The sequence below is a fragment of the Erpetoichthys calabaricus genome, chromosome 8 (assembly GCF_900747795.2).
Source record: "Erpetoichthys calabaricus chromosome 8, fErpCal1.3, whole genome shotgun sequence".
Lineage (NCBI taxonomy): Eukaryota > Metazoa > Chordata > Cladistia > Polypteriformes > Polypteridae > Erpetoichthys > Erpetoichthys calabaricus.
In genome coordinates this window covers 28,256,152-28,279,450 of record NC_041401.2, presented here as the reverse complement: position 1 = coordinate 28,279,450, position 23,299 = coordinate 28,256,152, and positions in this window count along the sequence as shown.

Here is a 23,299-nt window from a genome sequence, read left to right as displayed (position 1 = left end):
ATACCTCTCAATAAAAAGGAGAACAATAAAACCTTTAGCGTAAGAAACTAGTCAAGGAATGTCTATTTAAGAATTATTTATTTAAAGTTAAGCAAAATAGAACAGAAAAGTCAAAACCAAATCCCATCCAAAATCTAGTACAGTAATCATAAATACAAGACATAAGCAAAAATTCACAGGTCAGAAGTAGATAATACTCATGGATATGTGCTTCTCTAAAACAACCCCAATAAACTAGTGCAGATCCTACTCGCCATCTTTAAAGCATATCAGCTGAGGGTGGTCCTTAAGTTGTGATATTGAGTTGGCCCCGCCCTCCACAAAAAAAGGGAACACAGGAGAACACAAAATACATAGATATAAACAGAATAATATTAACAAAATTGACATAATTAACACATAAAAAATAACATCTCAGGAGTGTCAAAATAAATTTAAATAACCCTAAGCCAGGGTGACCTGGCTGAACCCAAACAGTTGCATTATTTGCTGTTCTCAAAAAATGCATAACACTTTTCATGGCAGAGCTCTTATTGCAAAGTCTTTCCAGTTTCCAGGTATTTTTTCAAATAGCTAACGTTATTAAAGAAACTACACATTTCATTTTTGGTTGTGAAAATTCTCAAACTAGCTGCAGCCTTAAATATGTCACTGGCATACTTACTTATTGAAGACAGTTGTAAAATTCTGTATGATGTGACCACTGCAAAGAGAAGAAATGCCACAGCTACGACATTACTAAAACAAAAGACTTCTTAATGATTCTCACGTAGAGCAATTTGAAGTCTACTTTTTAACAGAACATTTTTCTGTTCTTGTATATTGTTAGATATTTAGTGTCACATTGTGATTTTTTTTTAATTTCATTTGGCACATATTAGGTAATGTGTTGTCTATTTATTAAATCTGGTAACACATCTGAAGAGATTCTGTAGGTCATATTATTAGAACAATACTTTTGGTGAAGGGAACATTTGGAGAAAAACAACTCTTTAAAGGTTTAGCAAGGTAATGACTTCAGTTAGAATTTTGGCTACATTGCTGTATAACATTTAGGTTTTGGCAAAATTTTGTAATGGGTGGGAAAGCTGGACTGATGTCCCAGCCAGGATGGATGGCATTCCTTTACCTGGATGAGAATATAAAATGTGTGGACAAGGCAAGACAACTTTACCAAGACTGTATGCTTCCCCGATATACTTGGTGGCAGTGTTTCTGGGCTGGTGCACCCATGCACACTAATGCAGGGCATACTGGGAGCTGTAGTCCCATTGGACAGCCCTGTTAGGTTTCAGAGGGAGTTGCATGGAATGGCTGCCTCTACTTTAAGGAGATTCCACCTGACCCCAAAATGCTTCCTTTGTACTATGTCATGGCACTGGAAGTACTACCAGGCCTGGGATAAAAGGGTCCTTTTCATCCCTTTCGGGATGTTGGAGTCAGGAGGAGGAGGACAACACTTTCTGGAGGAGGTTTGGGGAATGAAGAAGGATGGCTTTTTGATTTGGATATTGCAGGTACAAACAAATAAAAGGTTATTTGAACCTGTGTAGTTTTTTCAAGGGGCTGGTGTCTTGAGACACCCCCTTATGGGCACAACAAATAACAGACTCACATGTACCAGACCTCTGCCCGAGCATTGACAATCACTTTGCCTCTCTATAAATATTAACAACTCTTTTGTCTGTCACTTAGATGACTTCAAAGTCTTTCTTGAAAACAAAGATAATAGTTAGGGGTCATTACAATACTGACACAGCACTGATTGGCTCCTGGAGACACATGGTCATAATTTTTAATATTTCCCAGCTGCCACTACTGAAGAATAATTAAACTGTCTGACCACAAAGTTTTTGTACCTTAGAAAAACTGTAGCGCTTGCATAATTGATGTTTTGCTCATTTACATTTATCACATAAGCGCTGGCACAATTGAGGTGAATCTCCCTACGCCATTCATGATGCTTATCACACTGAAGAGCAACATGGCAATCATTCTGGGGCTGCACAGAGAAGCAAACATGCCTGATCTGTCTATCTAGCCTTCACGAAATGCCTGCTCAACTACCGGCAGTGATGCACTCTGAAGAAACATTTTGGCACATGACGCCTTTCACAAAGCCAGTCGTTCAGAAGTGCAGCTACTCATGAGAGCTTTACAATCTACTCTCTGCCTTTTGTTTTGACACACTATCCTGGTGTGAAGCAGACATGCCTGATTTGTACTGCTGAACAAGAAAGTAACTTGGAGGAAAAAAAAAAAGACGGGAAACTGACTGGAAGACGAAAATGACAGGTGATGCTGCCTTTCAGACACACACATTCTGCCTCAGTCTCCTCAGAGGTGCAAAGCAAGCCGCAGTCTCTTTGTGACTAACACAGGTGTCACCGCTGCAGGTAAGGTGCATCTTCATTGTGACGAGCTGGTTTGCAGTTAGAATTCAATCCGCGTTTCTCTATCTCTTTTATAGGGCGGCCAGTGACATGGAACATTCAAAACCTGTTGTTTACACGCTGAAGCCTGCATTTCTGCAAGGCAGCAGGTTTGCTCAACCGCATGCTAGTTTATGAAATAAAATTCAAATAGAAAATGGTGATGCGCTCTTGCTCAGTGAGGAAAATGTTGCTCCACTGTAGAATCCATTCTTAACTGGATCAAATTCCAAAGGCATACTGTACATCTTGGTGCAGAAGAGAAAATTTCAAATTATGGCATACATTTCATTGACTACATGTCCTGCATTTTTAGTGTATTATAAATAATGAGATAGTGTTAAAAAAGGACATGGTTAAAAATACATTCGGTCTACAGTAAGTGCTGCCCTGGTCACTCTTTGTGTGACATTTAAATAGCATTCTGTATGTCCACATGAGTTTTTCTCTCAGTTCTTTGAATTTCTTCCAACATCTGACAGAAATGTTAGGTTATTTGTCCAAATTGACTGAGAGACTGGTACTCCATTTTAATGGGGGAAAATATTTTATTTTTTTCAGTTTATTAACAAGACTTATAATATTTACCTTTTTTATTTAAGGATAATTTATATATGATGTACATACGCATTACATGATAAACTTTTTATGTTTAAAGATTAAAATGTTTTCTCAGTCATCCCCAGAAAACAAACTGGGTCACTAACAAATAAAAAAGAAAATAATATCAATTTTGGGAAGAGTATTCCTTTAAGGTGTGCATTTAAAGTATGTAATATTATTGTCTGAAAGTAAAACAACGTATTTTTCCTTTGCATATTCCTTTGCTGTCTCCTGCATTCTGTAATTTAAAATGATTACATTACCTGTGTCCCTTAAGAAATAAGAGCCATTGCCATGTATCCTGCAATTTCTTGACGAATTCACATTTGTGACTTGGTCCTGCCCAATTATTTTGCTGGGTGTTTAAAATGATCAGTCGAGTTCTGAAATACAACATCTGTACCCTGTACAGTAAATGTCTCTGTTCCTATGCAGTATGAACTTTCTTGATAACACTGTTAGCCATCCCAGAAGAAAAATGAAATGGCTTGTAGAATGCAAGACATATTTACTATTAGTATGGGTATATATGTACATAAACTTAGACACCGTACAATACTGGATATAAGAACAGCAGAAATATCGCAAACGAGAGGAAATCATTTATTCCATTTGCCACAAATTTGTTTAGCTAATAGCTAAACTGTCCCAGTATCTCATCAGATTCTTCTTAAAGGTTGTTAAGGCTTTTGCTTCTGTGTCTCTGTAATTTGTTTCAGATTCCCATAACTCTCTGAGTAAAAAAGTGCTTCCTGGCTTCAGTCCTAAATGCACTTCCCCTTGAGTTTCACTGGTGTATTTAATTCACCGTTCAGGTAAAAAACCTCTGCTGGATCTACGATGCCTTTGAGGATTTTAAATACCTGGATTACGTCCCCACACAGTCTCCTCTGCTTGAGATGAAGCAGGTTTAATTCTACGAATCTCTCAGAATGTAATTTTTATGCAGTATATACCACTATGCTATATCTTATATACAACATACACATATGTATAACACTAGCAATAACCGCACATGCTGTACAGCTGTAATATTGGATGGGTGGACAGCACTTTTTGACTATTAGCACAAAAGAGCGATAAGAAATTAGAGAAATAACTTCTTCAATGTAGTGAGAAGTTTAGCAAAATGACACCTTTTTATTAGCTAACTAGAGAGATACAATATGCAAGCCTTTGAGGCAACTCAGACACCTTCTTTATGCTTAAAGGGGCCAGAGTTGCCTCAAAAGTTTGCATATCGTAATCTTACTAGCTGTGTAAGCCTGTGCTGTAAAAAGCCTGAGGTCCTAGAAACTATTGAAATCGTCAGAAAAAAAGTTGAAATGTAGAGATGTCAGGTAATTGAAAGGAACTACTCTGGGCGTCTCTCTCCTAGGAGGTTTCGTTTTGCCGTCGTGCTTGCATCACTTGTGCATTAATGGTGGAAGGAAAAGTAAAAGGGATATTGTTTTGCCGATGTTAGTGGCTAAGCAGCTTTGTATTTCTTCGGTGATTTCGTTTTGCTGTTGTGCTCGCATCGCTTGTGCATTAGCGGTGGGAGGAAAAGTAAAAGGGCTACCGTTTTGCCAATGTTAGAGGCAAAGCGACTTTGTCTTTCTTCTGAGGATTCGTTTTGCTGACGTGCTGGCCTCGCTTGTGTTATTAGTGGCTAAGCGAGTTTTCTGTTTCCTCGGAGGCGGAGCCTTAACCTGACTCCACCTCTCACTTCCGGGCCGTACAGACACACACACTTCCACACATAGATGTTTATATTTAAGACAAGTTAGCCAATAAAAGGTGTCATTTTGCTTAACTTCTCACTACATTCATAATGGCTAACACGGTACAACACCCTAGTATTACATTCTTCTATATATAAATGTAACTTGTAGTCTTATGTACAGTATTTGTTGTATATATGCTTGTATACTTACATAACTTCTTATTAAATAGCAAATTTAAGCAGAAAATACTTATAAATATTGTTTTGACTAAACACTGTCTTCAATGGGAAGTCATTTTCCTTTGCTTTTCTGTATCAAGAAGTTTTACTTACCTTTTGCTGTTCAGGTTGCTCTAGACCAGTGGTTCTCAGTCTTGGTCCTGGGGACCCACTGTGGCTGCAGGTTTTTCTTCCAACCAACCTCTGTTTTTAATTGGACTCTTAGCCTAATGAAGTGATCTGTTATTACCCAGTTTCTATGTTTTGGCGTCAATATAAAAAATCACAACACTAAGTTTGGTAATTTTTTTACCAAAATGTACAAAGCAGTTATATGAGAAATGTATTTTTTACATTTTAACAATATTTTAATCCTGATTTTCATTGTTCTTTTGCAGGTTTCCTGGTTATTTAATCCATTATTTACTAATTAGAGGTTATGACGCTAAAGTCTGCTTCCTTTTAATTGTCATTATTAGGGTACAAGTAAGAAGCAAACTGCACAGAAAATGACCAAAATAATAGAAAAAAATGATTTAAAGATTGTGATGGATGGCCGGCTAAATATTCCGGCCCACACTTCCAGGCCGCCAGGTGGAGCCTTCCCAACAGCATGGAGGTTCCCCGAATTCCAGCAGGGCCTTATGGACCTTGTAGTTTGTATACACAGCCCTGCTGGATACCTTGGGGACCACTGGGAGTCGCTGTAGGGAGGCTGTCAGACTCTTACGTGCCCTTGGCCTATAACCCGGAAGCGTGTCATGATCACATGACAAGAAGAAACGATGTGCTTCCGGGTTGAAGAAAAGGACTTTTACCCTGACCCGGAAGTAATGTGGATTGTTGGACAGGAACACCTCCAGGTCAGGGGGTATAAAAGGACTCTGGGAAAGCCCAGAGATTGAGCTGAGCTGGGAGGAAGGGTGGCAAAGTGTCTGGGAGAGGAGGAGTGTTTATTGTGCTTGATTATTGATATTTGTATTTGTATGTGTAGTGTGGAGTGGAGGGTGCTTAGTGCATAGTATTATCATAAAAATAAAAAGTCTTGGACTTTTACCTGGTGTTTGGCATGGTACCTGAGGGTTCGAGAGGTTGATAACAACCTCAACTGTTACAAGATATTGAAGAAATAGAAATACTTCTAAATATTTTATAAATGTAAAAATCATACTATTGTGCTTTTCTGAATGTAGAATAAGAGAAAAGAAAAAGGACCAGCTAATTAAATGAGATCAATTATTATCACTGATTGTTAATCTGCCTAGAACATAAGCCTTCAGCCACAGAGTTTGAGAACCCCTATTCAGGACCAAGTAAACTATGCTTGGAAATGTGTAAAAGCTGGCGACAATAAATAAGAACCAAAAATGTCTAAAGTTTACCAAGCGATGGAGATGGAGGAAATGGCACTCATGCTTGCACGGTGAAATGCAGTAAAAAGATGAATCAGGCACATCTGTATCAGCCTTAAAATCTGCATTGTGTGTGGGGATTGTCAAAATCGGCATTTCTGGTGTATGTTTAATGCAATCTACTGTATATATTCACTTCAATTTCTGCATACTGTGCATTGCATTTATTTCCAGATGTTGTGTAACTTCATGCTATACACTTCTTGGGAATATACGTGCAAGATTCAAATTTGTGGAATGTAAAGTGTCATCCACGAGCTGTACATAAAAATAAGGAGACCTGTTTGATTCATTTCAGAGTCATAGGAGACTGGAACCTTTCCTGGCAGCACTGGGCACAAGGCGGGAGCCAACCCAGGCCAGGGTGTCAGTCCATCAAAGTGCCTATTGTGGCAGGCGGCCAGAGCCCATGCCCAGCCGGGATGCCCCTGCAGCATATCTTCCTGGGGAGTAAGGATGGGAAACCCAGCATCTCCCCATGGACGCTAGATGGCAGCCTCCCTGGGTTGCAATGGTGCCCCAGACTCCCGCAGGGCTTCAAGGGGGTTGGAGTGTTGTGCAGCCCTATTGGGTTCCGGAGGCGCCGCCAGGCGGTGCTGCAGCAGAAGCTGCTCTACCCTCCTGGGCACTGGTTTCACCACACCCGGAAGTGCAGTCAGATGTTGGCAATGAAGCACCTGGAGCACTTCTGGGTACCCAATAAAAGGAGCCAGCAACCACCACTCAGCGGCCAGAGTTGGGTGGAGGAGGACAAGGTTCCCTGGGAGGAGTGGTGGTGCAGGAGAAGAAAGTGTGTGATGTGTTGGTGTTTTGACTGTGTTGTGGCTGGGTGACATGGGGAAGACGTGCCCTCCAGCTGAAGAAAAATAAAAGTCTTTTTATTTTATACGTGCCTCCGTGTCCATCTGTGTCGGGTCAGGCGCCTATATAGTGCCTTTTGTTACACTATTTATACACACACACACCACACTGTGTCAAATTACAAGGGAGATCCAAAAATTCTTTATTTTAAAACTGCACTTCCCTTTTAGTCACATTCAGAATACTCTACTTGAGATTCCGTGCACTTGTCCCAGTGTTTCTCCTATTCCTGTACTCGGTTTTTGTCACAATGCCTACAGCATCCTGTGTTTATTTTATCCTGACTTGTTTCCACAGTAGCAAATATTCTTCTCTTTTGTTTCAATTTTAATTTTGGGAACAAAAATAGGCAACAGGAAGCAAGATCTGGTGAATATGGTGGATGAGAAGCAACAATCACATTGTTTTTGGTCTAAGACCCTTGGACCGACAAAGCGGTGTATGTGCAGGTGAGTTTTAGTGGTGCAAGTGGTGGGAGTGCCGCTTCTCCGGACTTTTTTGTCCTGATGGTTTCCCATAGACGTCTCAGTAGTTTAATGTAATGTCACTGATTAACAGTCTGTCCATGGGGAACAAACGCTTCATGAACAAGTCCATCAATGCCAAAAAAAAATGCAGTTATCAACAACAATTTATTTCTTGTATAGCCCAAAATCAAACAAGGAGTGCCTCAATGGGCTTCAGCATGCCCTTTTTTAAAGCCCCTTAGCCTTGATTCTCTAAGTAGACAAGATAAATCTCTCAAAAAACCCTTATAGGAAAAAAAAAATGAATGAACTCTTTGGAAGGGCAATTCAGAGAGAGAGAGACCCCCTTCCAGGTAGGTTGAAAATCTACCATAAAAAATGCCTAAGTCCCATGCATGATTGTAGAATAAACACCAGAGATACACACTCGATCAACTCAGCATGATGACATTCGATGGGCCGATTAACCAGACTATAGGCATATGTTACTTAGCAACATATTCGAAAACTACACCCTACTGCTGAGCTATTGACTGATTCTGGGAATATTTGGGTCCCCATTCATATAGCTACTAATTTACCCGACCTGTGTGTCTTTGGGGATGTAGGAGAAGACCAGATTAAAACTTACACAAATGCAGGCAGCACATGCAAATTCCATACAAATGACAACTTGGTGTAGGATATGGCCCCAGGACACTGGATTCATAAAGCCAAGTGTTAGCTAATGTAGTACTGAGATGTCCCACAAGCCAACACACATTTATAAAAGTTGCATCTACAGGTGCTGCACCTTACTTTTATACAAGGGTCACGGAGAGCCAGAGCAGCACAGAGTACAAGACAGAAAACAGCCAGTGAACCAATCAGAGCAGGACTCACTCACTCACCCACAGACACACTGGGCCAATATGAAGTTGCCAGTTAACCTAACTTTCATATTGTTGGGGAGGCAGGAGGAAAGCCAGAATACCAGGAAAAGAAAAAACGCCAGGAGAACAACATCTGGACGTGGAATTCAAGTCCTGGATGCTGGGTCCTTAGAGTCACAGCACTACCAACCGTGCCACACATCAGGTAATATAGAATAAAATCAAATAGTTAAGGTGTTTCTATGGGTAACATTAAAAACAAAAAAATAATGCATTGCATTATGCAATGCAGCAAAATCAGTGAGGAACTCCGTTATTTACAAACCCTTGAAATCTGCCAAGATAGTCACTGCCTATTTAAAGAGTAGATACACAATATTTAGATACTGATTGCAAATACATAAATGTGCTTTAATTAAGAGAGCAAATATGCAGAGTAAAATTAAATAAAACCAAGCTCATCATGGAGTATCAGTCTTCAATTCTGTTCCCCAGTTACAGACACTCCATATGGATCACTATGAGAATTTCATTGTCCAGAGGTGAAAAATGTCAGCCATGGCATTTGCACAGAAAAAAAATGGAACTCATTTCACTCTTTTTTTCCCCTTTCACTGTCTTCAGTGCTATTCCTTGTTTGATATGACCCCAGATAAATAACAGCTTCAAGTATTACAGTCAATTAGGGATTCTAAATAGTAATTAAGAAATTAATGAGAAATCAAACTGCCTGACTTTCTACCACACTGGTACCATGTCTTAATTTATTGTTGTAATTAAAATGTTACTTGGAAATTCTACATTTAAAAGAGATAATTGTCACAGAATTAGAACACGCATATAATGTCAGTATTCAGCTGAATGTTTATGAAGACTTCTTTTTTGTTAATATTAGGACATGTCACGTCCTTCTCCCTGTGCATAAATAAGCTTGACAGAGTTGTATAAGAAGTAGTTGTTGGTACCTTCTACTATATTCATTTTTCATAAAATATAAAATGTAGTCATCTTTGAGAACTATTGAAAATAATAAGGGCTAGTTAAAAAATTATTCTAGCTTAAAGTCCATAAACCTGTATCTCTCTGAAAAGTAAAACTAGCTCTTTGGAAGGTGTAAAGGGCATGTGTCAGCAATACTAGCAGAATTTAACCTGAATTAGAAATTCCATCCATTTCCGCAACTCACCATTTCCATCAGGATGGTATGAGATTATCATTAGCACTGCTGTCTCAGAGAATGTGATGCCTGGCCATCAACTCTGGGGGTTGTCTGTGAGAGAAGTTCAATAATTATCTGCACTCTATTTCTAAAATTTATTAGGACTACAGTAGGAAACATACAGACAGATCATTTTTCAACACAGTCCCCTTGCTTTTCAATGTTTTTGGTCCAGCGTTTCACAAGTTTGTCTATTTCCTCAAAAAAAATGGTCTCTCAGCCATGCATGCTTCACTTCTTTCACATGCTGGTCAATGGGAACCTTTTACATTTGACCAAACAGGCAGCGAGGTCTGGGCTATATGAATTCCATCCTCTGCCATTTACTCTCCAAGTAATAAATCCATGTTTCATTAATTGATGTAACAATCGATCTCCTGACAAATCTGCCATTTTTTGCTCACCTGCTTTGGCATTGTATCTTCTGCATGTTGTGCACTTTGGAAAAATTTTTCTGATAATTAAGCTTGCTAGCAGTATCCAACATTTCTGGTGTAACTGAGCAAGCATGTAGTTTTGCCCACAATGTCCAATTTCTTTGTGGATGTGCAGCAATATAAGAAGCAATATGTGAACGTTTGTGGAAAATTGAAGGATGTTTAGCTTCTTCTGGCACAGCAGCTTTGCTGAGTCTGCCTCCGACTCTCAGTATTCCATCTTGTATGACTGGTTTAAAGATTTAACTATTCCCTTTTTATGTGGCCATTTTCTTTAAACCCTTTGATTCTTCTGGAAATTCTTGGAGTTGACTGAGATAGATAAGCTCTGCGTCAGCTTTAGCCAAGTCTTCTGAAAAAGTCAGGATTGGTTTTAGATAGATAGATAGATAGATAGATAGATAGATAGATAGATAGATAGATAGATAGATAGATAGATAGATAGATAGATAGATAGATAGATAGATAGATAGATAGATAGATACTTTATTAATCCCAAGGGGAAATTCACTTACTCCAGCAGCACCTTACTGATACAAAAAAACAATATTAAATTAAAGATTGATAATAATGCAGGTAAAAAACAGACAATAACTTTGTATAATGTTAAATATTAACGTTTACCCCCCGGGTGGAATTGAAGAGTCGCATAGTTTAGGGGAGGAACGATCTCCTCAGTCTGTCAGTGGAGCAGGACAGTGACAGCAGTCTGTCGCTGAAGCTGTTCCTCTGTCTGGAGATGACACTGTTTAGTGGATGCAGTGGATTTTCCATAATTGATAGGAGCCTGCTGAGCGCTCGTCGCTCTGCCACAGATGTCAAACTGTCCAGCTCCATGCCAACAATATTGCCTGCCTTCCTCACCAGTTTGTCCAGGCGTGAGGCGTCTTTCTTCTTAATGCTGCCTCCCCAGCACACCACTGCATAGAAGAAGGCGCTCGCCACAACCGTCTGATAGAACATCTGCAACGTCTTATTGCAGATGTTGAAGGACACCAGCCTTCTAAGGAAGTATAACCGGCTCTGTCCTTTCTTACACAGAGCATCAGTATTGGCAGTCCAGTCTAATTTATCATCCAGCTGCACTCCCAGGTATTTATAGGTCTGCACCCTCTGCACAGTCACCTCTGATGATCACGGGGTCCATGAGGGGCCTGGGTCTCCTAAAATCCACCACCAGCTCCTTGGTTTTGCTGGTGTTCAGGTGTAGGTGGTTTAATGTCAGTTTGTACTTTTTCATGTGCATGGTGATGATTCTCTTCAAAGATGCATCACTGTCATTACTGAAGCGGTCCAATGAGCATTGATAGGTGGTTAGACAATTGCGCTTGTGCTCCTCTATGAACAAGTTCGGGGCCCATCTTGCACAGACTTTGCGACAGTTAAGCCTGTTGTGGCTGATGTCATATGCAGAACCATGACTAATGTGCATATGATTTGCCACTTCATTCATGGTAACTTAACACTTGACAGACTATTTTTGAACACTTTCTCCATATTATGCAGAAAGTCTTGTATAGATTTTGGCCTCTGGTACACCTTTAGTCTATAAAAGATGCATCACTACTTGCTTCCCTTCTTTGGTGCTAATGGAGAGCATAGTAACCATGTTTACTCCTAGAAAACAACAACACTGCCTTCGGTGTGCTTTGCACCTACTGCTGAGCTGCTTTAAATCAATTTGAAAAAGGTATGTTATGTTGAATTTTCTGTTATAGCCCAGCAAAGTCAAGGCCCATTTATTTCAAAAGCACATTGTAACGGAATAAACAACAAAAAACACAGGTAAAGTGTTGGGATTTTCCCCATATAATGACAGTGGTCCTGAGTAATCTTAACAGACTGATATAATGGTCAAAATTCTTATGTAAATGCATTTGACAGAGAGAGGATTGCTGGTGGGTCTTTTATATTCGACAGACAGGAAATTACAACGGTACAGGCAATGATGTTGGTGGTGAAAGACAGAGATGATGTCATCATTCTGGGGCCTGAAGAGAAGTCATCTGAAGGGGACCCGGGTAGGATTCTTCAAGGAAGCAGAAAGTGGTGTTACAGAAAGTTTGCGTGTGTTCAGAGGTAAGAAGGTATTTGTTAATCTTCAGGCTTTCTGTTGAGAGAAGAGGAAGGCATTAACACTCTGTTCAAATCCTTTCACGCTCCTTTGGGACCTTTGGCTGCCCCCTAATCGCGCGTGTGACAACATTTTAAAACAACAGATGTTTTCCAAAGTAATGTACAATTACGATAAATCTAGAGCCAAAAAAGTTACAATTAAAACTAAAATAACACACAAAGAGATTAAAAAATACAGTACACTATTTAACTAAATCACAAACTAGTTCCAGTAAAGGTGCACAATAAATTAAAATACATTATAAAGACTCATTAAAGCACAGATTAAAGAAAGATTTTTAAAGATGTCAGTGGGGGAAGGTTTGATAGAGAAAGGTAGGTTATTGCACAGCCTGGGAGCAGCAATGGAAAAAGCCCAATCACCATTATATTTTAAGGGGGTCAACGGCAACAAAACATTAGAAGACCTGAGAGGCCTGGGTCTGAAGGTAGCACAAGGGGTCTGAGATATATCCTATATACAGTAATTGCATTAAAAACAAACCAAAGGACCTTAAACTTGATTCTATATCTAACTGGAAGCCAATGAAGAGAGGGCAGTATGTGGAGAAACACTGTCCACCTTTCTGTTTTAGCAGCTGTATCATGAGCAAGAACTTTTTGACATCAAAGATTAGAATCAAGCTGTGCAAACGGACTAGACAACAGGCTGTTTCCAACTTTGATTTGACCAACATACCTGAAGTTTTTTGGAATGGTCTGCACAACCGATTTACATCACTGGACATGGATGAAAAAAAGCCTGAGAAATTATGGACACATGTAAAGACTATCATTATCGAAGAAGCTGGCAAGTCAATAAACAAGAGGCAGAAAAGACCCCCACAGCCATGGTTAACAAAGAGATTCTAAAAATCATCGAAGAAAGACAAATGGCAAAGGCAAAAGGTAATAAGCAGGCCACATACAACATCATTAAAAGACTAAAAAGAGCCATTCAAACTGACAAAGAACTTTATTATCAAAAGATATGCACAGGGATAGAAAGTGAACATCTGAAGGGGAAGACCAGGAAGGCATACCTAAAGATCAAAGAGATACAACAAAAGTTTCAACCAAGAGTGGGCATGTTGAAAGACGCTAATGGGAACAAACTAACTGAGCCAGAACAGATCAAGGGAAGATGGAAAGAGTACACGGAGCACCTCTACAAGAACGACTCAGTGATTCAGGAAGAAATGGAGAATGGCAATGATAGAGAGCCGAACATCCTGAAAGACGAGGTCGTCGCTGCAATAAAGCTTCTGTCAAACAAAAAAATGCCTGGATGCAACAATATTCCAGTGGAGCTAATAAAGTCTTCTGAAGCAGCAGCTGATGTCATCACATGCCTGTGTCAACAGATATGGACAACTGGTGAATGGCCCAAGGACTGGATAAGATTAGTGTTTATTCCTATTCCGAAGGAGGGAGATGCTACCGACTGTGGAAACTATCGTATTATTGCACTCATACCACATGCCAGCAAAATATTACTGAAGATCCTACAAAGACAGTTGCAGCCTTACCTTGATAAAGAGCTTCCAGAGGAAGAAGCAGGATTCAGAAAAGGCAGAGGAACAAGTCTTGTGATTGCTGACATCAGATGGATAATGGAAAAAGCCAAAGAATACAACAAGGAGATCTACTTTTGTTTCATCAGTTACAGCAAAGCCTTTGACTGTGTTGATCACCAGAAACTTTGGAATACCATGAAGGATATGGGTGTGCCAAACCATCTGATCAGCCTCATTAGGAACCTTTACATCAACCAAGGATCAACGTTCCGAAAGGAACACAGTAACACGGCATGGTTCAAAGTAGAGCAAGGCATCAGACAAGGCTGCACCCTATCACCATTTCTCTTCAATTCATATGCAGAAGCCATTTTCGGGAAGGCTGGACTTGCCAAAAAAGAAGAAGGAATCAAAATTGCTGGATGAATCATCAACAATCTTAGATATGCAGACTATACAACTTTGATAACATCAAGTGCAGACGGAATGAAGGACTTATTATGAAACGTCAAGCTGGAAAGCTCGAACATGGGACTGCTACTTAACACAAAGAAGACAAAGATATTGACTACTGCTAGATATGACCAGGACACATTTGACATGGACGGCGATGAATTGGAAGTTGTAAAGGTCTTCAGCCTACTCAGATCGATGATCACTCAAGATGCAGCAACGACACTGGAAGTCAAAAGGAGAATAGCAATGGGCAAATCATCAGTGAAGTCACTGGACAAGGTCTTCAAATCAAGGAACATTTCACAATTGACGAAGACACGGCTTCTACATAGTTTGCTCTTTACTGTGGTAACATACGGATACGAAACCTGGATGATAAAGAAACAAGATAGAAGAAGAATCAACACCTTTGAAATGTGGTGCTGGAGAAGGATGTTATCAATACCATGGATGGTCAAAAGAACGAACAAATACATTTTCGAACAAATCAAGCTGTACATGTCACTTGTATCATGGATCACCAAGCTACGACTTGCCTACTTTGGACATATTATACGAAGAGAGCGTTCATTGAAGAAGGATATCATGGTCGGAAGAACAGAAGGAAAAAGGCGAAGAGGAAGACCAGCAACTCGATGGCTTGACACAATCACAATAACGGCAGAGAAGACTCTGGTGGACCTATCTAGACTTGTACATGATTAATCTTCCTACAGATCATTCATCCATCAAGTCGCCATGGCTCAGGATCAAGCTGAGGGCCGTTAATAATAATAAAAATATTTTGAGAAAGTTGTTGAGAATGGACGGACAACTGACTTATTCTTATTTTACACTATTCCTCTTTGTTTAATTATACTTAATTTATTCTACACTTTTAAAACACAAAACAAGCTCAAGCACTCAATGATCACAGCCCTATGATATCCCACATACTCAAGTCTACAGTACACCTATATGGTTCGCTTTGTTGATTGACGGCCACTCCTTGTTCACAATTTGACTGACTAGAAAAATATTAATAAAATATTTGAACAAATGGAATTGGTGTAAGGGGTATATCAAGTAAAATGAATGTGTTTTATATTAAGTAAAATAATGTTATTTCTTTTACAAGATTCATGGTGTCAGAGGGAGACAACTGTCATGGTGTTAGGGATTGAACTCTTTTGAATAATTACCATAAACTACTTTTTACTTTGACCTTTGTTTTACAATTATGAAAACATGATATTATGTTTATGATATCACCATGCTGTCAATTTGTTTGTTTTTTTGGGTTAGAATAGCTTCTGTTTAGTGTTTTCTCATTGGAGGCCTCAACTTTTTACCAATGTTGCTACAATATGATCACCAGATGCAACAACTCTTTGTGTCACAGTCATTCAGCTATTTAAGATGGCAGTGCTCTATACATCTTTTTCAAGTTTCTGGATAAAATAAAATCTTTGTGGAACATTTAGTTATCTGTTTTTGAAATCTATTTGGGATCTAGAAAATGCCCCTGTTTTTGAATAGATCTTCCTAGATCATTGGTCAATGGTAGTCTCGTTCTTACTCCGGAGTTACCTCAGTCAGATAGGCACTATGAAAAGTGTTAATCTAAGCACAAGTCCCTGACTGAGCACTGCATACTTGGAGGATACCGGTGGTTGAGATGGTCACCTAAATGGGATTTAGGATTGCAGATAAGAAAACGTTGAGCAACATATAGTTAGAAGTGTGGTCTTCATGTAGACAGTGGACACATTGTTGGAAAGTGTAACATATGGTCAACTAAGCAGTCTGGCTGTTGACTTAATAATAATCATAATAATAATCATAATAATAACACTTTTTATTTATATAGTACTTTTCCCAAGCTCAAGGCGCCTCAACACTCATACAGGCAATGACGGTGATAACTAGGACAACCTGATTGTTGAGCCTGCCTGGTCTGAATTTGTGTGGCAAATTTCTGGATTTTTGTACTATTCATGGATTGCTCATGAGTGTTGGAACACAAGGTTTATTACCTGATGCCAAAGCAAAGGTTAACATTCTCAGATGTTGTCTTAATTAGTTGTGTTAGCAAATTAAAGGAGTGAATGAATGAGAACTACTTGTCTTTAAACAGAGATAAAACAGACATGTTAATTGTTGGAGGGAATGACGCTGATCATAACAATATTTTGCCATCATTTAACTCAGTTGGAATCCCAATTAATTTTACTGAATCAGCCCGCAATCTAGGAGTTATCTTTGACTCTAGCATGTCATTTAAAGCGCATATTGCAAAGTTGTCCAAAACATGTTTCTTCCATCTAAAAAATGTTAGGAAATTAAGGCACTTTCTAAATAAACAGGATTCTGAGAAATTAATTCATGCATTTATCTCTAGTAGGATTGACTACTGCAATGCGGTTTTCACTGGATGTTCAAACTGTTCTTTATACAGCCTCCAGTTAATCCAAAATGCGGCTGCAAGAATTATTACAAGAACAAGAAAATACGAACACATAACTTCAGTTCTTAAATCCTTACATTGGCTCCCAGTTAAGTTTAGGGCAGATTTCAAAATCCTCCTTTTAACATACTGTATAAAGCATTAAATGGCCAAGGTCCGGCTTACTTATCTGAACTTATCATGACTTACAAACCAGAGCGCACATTAAAATCTCAAGATGCCGGTCTGCTTATGGTTCCAAAGATTAATAAAATAACAATGGGAGGTCGAGCTTTTATTTACAGGGCCCCTAAACTGTGGAATGGTCTGCCTACTACTATAAGGGATGCCCCTTCGGTCTCAGCTTTTAAATCCCCGCTGAAGACTCACTACTTCAGTTTAGCATATCCTGACTAGAGCTGCTGATTAACTGTACAGACTGCATCTCTGTTGTTAGTCATTAGCACTAAAACATAAGTAACATGATAGTTAGAATTGGATACTAACCCTCACCTATTCTGTTTCTCTTCTCGGTACTCAAATGTGGCACTTGGTGCCATGGCCCACCTGTCAAGTTGTTTTGCCTGCCTAAGGTAAAGTCATCCCTGATGGAGGATCACAGGAATCATGGGAAGAGGGGTCCTTTCATTGGATTGGCTGGCCCAGCACTGTTTGACCCATGGAATGGCCAAATGGGGGAGGCAGCTTGATGGGTGAGGTCTCCAGGACTCTAAAAATATCCAAATCTTATTATATGATATCATCTACTGTTAAATTCTGCTCCGTACTTCTTAAATTTTTATTTTTTTACTTCTAAAAAAACTTTTTGTTTTATACTGTATTGAGGATTTGTTCTGTTCTGTGTATTGTATTGTATTGACCCCCTTCTTTTGACACCCACTTCACGCCCAACCTACCCGGAAAGGAGTCTCTCTTTGAACTGCCTTCCCAAGGTTTCTTCCATCTTTTTCCCTACAAGGTTTTTTTTTTGGGGAGTTTTTCCTTGTCTTCTTAGAGAGTCAAGGCTGGGGGGCTGTTAAGAGGCAGGGCCTGTTAAAGCCCATTGCAGCACTTCCTGTGTGATTTTGGGCAATACAAAAATAAACTGTATTGTATTGTATTCAATTTTGCAATTATGCCATGTAATCTAAGACTTCACATTCTGGATGCTCAGAGAGATACAGTATACAGCTGATCACCATTTGATGGCAAGTTGGCCCAGATAGTCAGCATGTTGACTGGACAGACCAAGGAGATCAAAATGGGGGGTGCTGGTTTTTAAGTGAATGTCTAGAGGAGGCCTCCATTTTGAACACTTACCTCCTAGCTTCTTCTACATATCAGGGAATATGAAGTCTGAATGGTTCTTGTTGAAGACTTTTTTGATGGACACTTTCTGGTTAGCGATTTTGGTTTTGGTACCTACTGGTCTATCTTTTTATTTTTCCCTGACTCCTATTCAATACAACATCATATTACATGTCAGTGAGGCATGTAAGTAAGAACGTCTCTGTACATATGACAAGACTACACTACTATTACTACTACCATCCAGAAAAGCATTGTAAATATTCACTAAGTCTAGAATGCTTATCTTTATGTGATAACAACCTGCATTGATAGTCATGCTCTTAGGTGACTTGGGCTTGCTACAACTGCAGCAGTCTTACCTTGTTAAGTCACAGAAGACTGTTAATGCTCTCCATTTTAATTATTAATAAATATTTTATCATTGGAGATGTGAGATGAAGATGACAGCATTATTTAGCATTATTTTCTCTGCACACATTACCATTAGGAGAGGCCCCAGTAAAGTTTCACTGAGTGTTGGTGTCTATTCTGGGAGCAGCAGGTGCCAAACAAGAACCAACTGTTGAAAGGACTGGTGTCCACCAGAGGTCCCACTCACGCAAGTGCATAAAACACAGAGATGTCAGCTTGTGGTCATGTTCTGTGCATTGACCAGAAGCAAAGCAATGTCCAATAAATAACTGAGAGTCAACAGCAGAGAGGTTCATTCTTCTTATTTTTATTTATTCCTTATTTGCTAATTTTGTACCTAAATGTTCTGACTGGGCACAAGGATGTTACAGTGTTTAGTACTCCAGAATACTGAGAATGCCAAGACGTCAACATGTTTACAGAATTTATGGATTCTTCCCCTGATTTATGTGCAATTGTCGTCTTGCCCAGCGTGATTGAGTAAATGAGTGAGTGTGGGTGTGTGTGTCTGGGTGTGAACAGGTGTGTGTTTGTGGGTCGTCTATCCTCAGCTGGTGCTCTTGTTTATATCTAATTGCATCAGAACAGGTGTGGGTCCCATGTAAACCTAAAACTACATTAAAGGGGCACTATAAAAGATGGATGCAATACTGTAAAAGACTAATCAGGCCACGTAGTTGCAGAGTGTCTTGCAGTGTTAGCACCATCACAACCTGATGTTACCTTTTATTTCTGATATTCAAGTGAAGTGCTGTTATGTACTGTCATACCACCTTCATCCACACTAACATCCTGACCCATCTGACCTATGCAGAACTAAGAAGCAGTTAAAGTAAATCAGCATCTTACATCTAGGATTGGCTGTGCCCACAAATATTTCCAGGAAAGACCACTGTTTAATCTATTAAATGCCAAGAGAGGTATCCTCAGATTCTGAAACTTAATCTAAAGAATAACCTTTCCTCTGTATTTCAGTCTGCAGATTTCCACCTCAAATCCCAACAGGTTTCTGAAGTTAAGCAAGGTTAGGCCTTGTCAACGGCTGAGTAGACTACCAATGAACAACATAGGTTCCAGGACCAGACATTGATGGCTCTGCTGGGATTGTCCTTCTTAGGATCAACATGCACCAGAATGCATTTTCCCTTTTCAAATGGTAGAAAGAAAAAAAAAGGAGTTGCCATTTTTCAGACAAGAATCTTAACAAGTGTCTTTTCTGCGCCTTCTCTATTTGCAAAAGATAGTGGCAGCAGAATGGTGGAGGGAGGTATAACAGTTCATGGATATGTTTCAAATCTGACAGTAGTAAATAAATCAAATCAACAATTCTAACAGTAGTAAATAAATCAAATAAGATTCTGATCCAATCTCGGATATAATGTATAGGAGGTGCTGATATTTACATTGTGGCGTCAATGACGTCACACATAGCCAGAATATGGCAACACCCACAAGAAAACAAAATGGCATCATGACAAATAAATTACTTTCTCTGGAAGGCTTATATCACAACAGGATTTATAAATTGTTTGAAAAATGTATAGAGATGCTAGAAAAATCAAAGAAACTGATCAAAATGCATGCATCTAAGTTTCCTAGTAAAGTACAGTGAAAGTCTAAAATTGTGGAATGATGATGATGTGATCAACAGTGAAAAATATATTAAAAATACAATACATTTGATGATTTCCATTTAAACAGTGGCACAAACAAAATAAAATAATAAAACATATAATTTTCATTTCAGAATACACCTAAAAATTATATTTTTTCACATGTTACTTACTCTGTGTAGCTTGTAGTGATGACCAAGAAAACATTTTAATCTCAGGTTTTCGTGAAGAACAGAGAGAAAAAGGTTTCTGGTAGAATAGGTTTCTATGGAGAAAAGCTCTGGATAGCTAGCTAGCTAGCTAGCTAGCTAGCTAGCTAGATAGATAGATAGATAGATAGATAGATAGATAGATAGATAGATAGATAGATAGATAGATAGATAGATAGATAGATAGATAGATAGATAGATAGATAGATACTTTATTAATCCCAAGGGGAAATTCACATACTCCAGCAGCAGCATACTAATAAAGAAAATATTACATTTAATAAAAATAATTTTAATAAATTTAATAAATTAAATTTAATAAAAATAGAAATAATTACCCATACTAGGATAATCTAGACTTGCCAAATTACGTCTCTGGAATATGAGAGGAAATCAGTGTTCCTGTGGAAAACTCACAAAGGCTAGGAATTGAACCCATAATTTGAACCCAGGCTCTTTGAAATGTGCAGTTGCAGTGTTAATTCCTACATCATAATATAATATTAGCAGATTGTTCTGTGCTTGGTAGCCTAAATGGTATGTGCTTCTACCTCACACCTCTAATGTCATGGGTAGTTACAGGGGAGCCAAGACCAAGGCAACAATCACACTTGCATAGGTGCCAGGCCATGGCAAGGGCCCTGTAACTCTTGTGGAGGCCAATTTGGAATCAACAATTTCCTTAACATGAACGTCCTTTCCACACACACATGGAAAGAACATGCAAACTCCATTTAAACTACAACTAGGCACGGGATTCAAAGCCAGGAAGCTGAATGAATGAAATGGCAAGAAATCTCACTACAGCACATTATTCAACAATGGTGCGATGCTCCTGTTCCATGTTCATTTGACCTTGCCTTCAACTAGACTAACAGCAAAGCACTGTATATTTTGTATCACTGTTATTTTTGAATGTCATATCATTGTTATAAAATATTTAATAAACAATAATGTTATAACTGACTCTTGGATGAAAAAGTATTACTTCTCCAGTTTTCAGATCAGTTAGATTGGTAGCCGAATGCACCTGAATGTTATTCCATGTGCATATTTCCTACCTTTTTAGAAATGCTATTACCATAAGAAGGGGGTGTACACAAATTAAAGTTTTTTATAGTAAGTTGATCCTTAGTGTAAAAGAGGACATAAACTGAGATAACGAGTTGGGGCCCCACCTTGGTTACCCTGTGTAATTGGATAAAAAAATGAGCAAAGAAAACATACAATAAATGTGGAGTAGCCTTTTCAGACTGGAGTTCTCAACTGGATTTAAACAAGATAGATAATTTCCAGGTTATGAGTTCATGAGGCAGGAAGGGGAGGGTCCAGGCATGGAGACGGACATGGAAGTGACATCAGAGATGGATTGGCTGTCAATCCTCTGTTCCATAGAGGGAGGAGAAGAGAAGGCATTAGTACACAGCACCAACCCCTGGTCTGGAGGGTAATTACCATCACAAAAGCCCTTAAGCTGTCTCCGAAGCACACACATGCATGTGACATTAGAAACGTTTCAGAATAAAAGAAGAGAAAGACTATCATCTTCTGAAATTTTTTTAATCTGAGTTGTGTTTCAAAGTAATTCCTCTTGTGTATTAACATTTTAGTAATAAAAATGAACTTTTTTGAAAATGTTTGCATTCTGTTATCATGTTCCCATAATAAAGGCTGTTGAAAGACCCCAAACGTACCATTAAAGTTTAGAGCATCCAGCAGCAGGTCACCTTTAATTTCATCCTTGCTTTTTGACTTCCATGTAATAAGCCAACAAAAAGGGAACTTCCTTTAAAAAACATAAATAATACGTTTTTAAAATGAAGTGCATATTAAAAGTTCATTCTTTATGTAGGCCATATTGCCAGCTACACTAATAGGATATTTCTTATACAGCTGAAGAGAAGAGAAAAATCTTCCAACCATTATGCATAGTCCATCACAGCAAATCAATATCCATATTAATACACAAGGCAATCTCGAAATGCCTGGTGAGTCCAGGAGAAGGAGTCTTTATTAACTGTTATAGGTGTGAGAAGTCAATGTCTGCGACAGCGGCCGTAATGGCTGCACTTAGTATGGAAACCATAAAGGGAAAGCAAAGGAACCACATTCACATAATAAGCAGCTTAAAAAGTTTGCTGACAGAATACTTGAATAGTGTCCTTGTGAAAAAGCAAAGTAAAAAAAGAATAACTGATGCTTCAAGCTTCTCAACAGCTCCTTTCTGGCAGCCAGCTATTCTGCTGCACTGGATATTTGCCTGAAATCTCCATTCAGCCGGGGAGTGGCAGAGAGACGTTCACAGGGTTAGCAGTCCTCCTCCTTCAATGTGGTCATAGGCGCCAACAACATTTATTTCTATAGCACGTTTTCATAAGAATGAAGCTCAAAGTGCTTTACATGATGTCAAAGAAATAGTTACAAGAAAAAAAAAGTTAAACAAGGTAAGAATAATAATGAATGTCATAAAAATTTAATCAATATGAGATTATGTAATGTAAATATATAACTAGTAGAAAAAGTAGAGTCTATAATATATAATATCACATTCTAAGTCTCTAAAGATGAGTCCAATGATAAGATCAGAAAAAAAACAAACTCCATCAAGCTGGAAATCTGTCCAGAGCAGGCCATCCACAGAAACTGACCGATCGTTCAAGAAGAAGACTGTTGAGAGAGGCCACCAGGAGACCTATGAGAACTCTATAGGGAGTTAAAAGCTACAGTGGATGAAAACAGACACTCTGCAGACAACAAGCGATGATTGGGTGTTTCACCAGTCATACCTCTATGGGAAAGTAACAAAGAGAAAGCCAGCAATAAAAATGCTCATAATGTCTCAGCTCCTTAGACTCTGAAGTCAGCTGGAAGAAGGTTCAATGGTCTCATGAGGCCAAAGTTAATTTTTTTTTAGCCATCAGAATAAAAGCGATGATTGGTGTAAGCCAAACACAGCACATTATTTAAAACCATTCCCACCCTGGAGCATGACGTCACCAGAATCTTGTTGGGTTG